We start from the raw sequence: 2,057 nt of genomic DNA on the forward strand, positions 1-2,057 counted from the left end.
CGCCCGGCTAATTTTTTGCATTTTTAGTAGAGATGGGGTTTCACCGTGTTAGCCAGGATGGTCTCGATCTCCTGACCTCGTGATCCGCCCGCCTTGAACTCCCAAAGTGCTGGGATTACAGGCGTGAGCCACCGCGCCCGGCCGTTTTTTTCTTAATCTAAAAGTAATTCATGTTCACTTTATAAAATTTTTAAAGTAGATATAAGGAAAAATAATAAAAATTATCTGTAAATCCAACCTCCAGAGATAACTAAGATTAGGCACTTGAGTGTATATTCTTCCAGTCTTTTTTCTAAGTCTTTTTTTTTCTTTGTCAACAAAAACAGGATTATGCAGTACATACTGTTGTTTCATAAACTAAATATATTGTACGAGTATCTTTCCACTTGTTAAATACATTGTACAAGTATCTTTCACTTGTTCTGCAATATCTTTTATTTCATTTTATTATTTGGAGACACGGTCTCGCTCTATTACCCAGCAGTGCAGTGATGTAGTCTCTGGTCACTGCAGCTTTAGCCTTCTGGGCTCAAGCAATCCTCCCACCTCAGCCTCCTGAGTTAGCTGGGATTACAGGCATGCACCACCGCCCCTGGTTAATTTTTGTATTTTTTCTAGAGACGGGGTTTCGCCATGTTGCTCAGGCTGGTCTCAAACTCCTGGCCTCAAATGATCCATCCACCTCAGCCTCCCAAAATGCTGGGATTACAGGAAAGAGCCACCATGTCCAGCCCACAACTTCATTTTTGATGGCTGTATTGTACTCCTATCTTTGGGTGACTGGGCCATAGTTTATTATTGTTGGAACATTTAAATTATACCCATTTTTTTCACTGAAGTAAATAATGCTAGGATGCACTTCCTTGTTGCTGAATCTTTACAGAAATCCATGGTAATTTTCTTAGTGAAATTCCCAAGACAAAGTGGATATGAAGTTTGTAAGGTGTTTCATACAATACAATATATTAGTTAAGACTTTCTAGAAAGGCTGAATTAGGAGGCTTTCTATCTTATTTAATTTTTTTGAGACAGGGTCTCACTTTGTCATCCAGACTGGAGTGCAGTTGATCATAGCTCACAACAGCCTCGAATTCCTGGGCTCAAGCAATCCTCCTGCCTCAGCCTCCCAAAGTGCTGAGAGTTCGAGGCTACAGTGAGCTGTGATTCGTGGCACTGCACTCCAGCCTAGGTGACAGAGTGAGACCTTGTCTCTAAAAAAATTAAGATAAAATAAAATAAAATAAAAATTAAGGGCTTTCTCATGTTAGTGGAGATTAAACAAATAGAGAAAATTATAATGAGTTTAAAAATACTGTAAGTTCAGAAACATTTTATTCTTTTTTAAAATAACTTTTTTTCCTCCTCATGTTCCTTTTTTTTTTTTTTTTTTTTTGAGACAAAGTCTCGCTCTGTCATCCAGGCTGGAGTACAGTGGCACGATCTCAGCTCACTGCAAGCTCCGCCTCCCGGGTTCAGAACATTCTCCTGCCTCAGCCTCCGGAGTAGCTGGGACTACAGGCACCCGCCACCACGCCCGGCTAATTTTTTTGTATGTTTTTAGCAGAGACGGGATTTCACCATGTTAGCCAGGAAGGTCTTGATCTCCTGACCTCGTGATCCGCCCTCCTTAGCCTCCCAAAGTGCTGGGATTACAGGCATAAGCCACCTTGCCTAGCCAAAAATAGACATTTCTATAACAATAGTTGAACATGTTAATATCCCACTCTCAATAACAAATAGAAAAAACAGGGAGAAGATTAACAAGGAAATAGAGGACTTGAAAAACATAATAAACCAATTAGATCTGAAAGATATATACAGCAGTACTCTACCCAACAACAGCAGAATAAACACTCTTCTAAAATATACATGTGGGGTTTTTGTTTTGTTTTGTTTGTTTTGTTTTTCTTTTTTCTGAGATGGAGTCTTGCTCTGTCACCCAGGCTGGAGTGCAGTGGTGCGATCTCGGCTCACCACAACCTCCACCTCCCAGGCTCCAGTGATTCTCCCACCTCAGCCTCCTGGGTAGCTGGGATTACAGGTGAGCACCACCACTG

The sequence above is a fragment of the Mandrillus leucophaeus genome, unplaced genomic scaffold (genome assembly GCF_000951045.1).
Source record: "Mandrillus leucophaeus isolate KB7577 unplaced genomic scaffold, Mleu.le_1.0 Scaffold35, whole genome shotgun sequence".
Lineage (NCBI taxonomy): Eukaryota > Metazoa > Chordata > Mammalia > Primates > Cercopithecidae > Mandrillus > Mandrillus leucophaeus.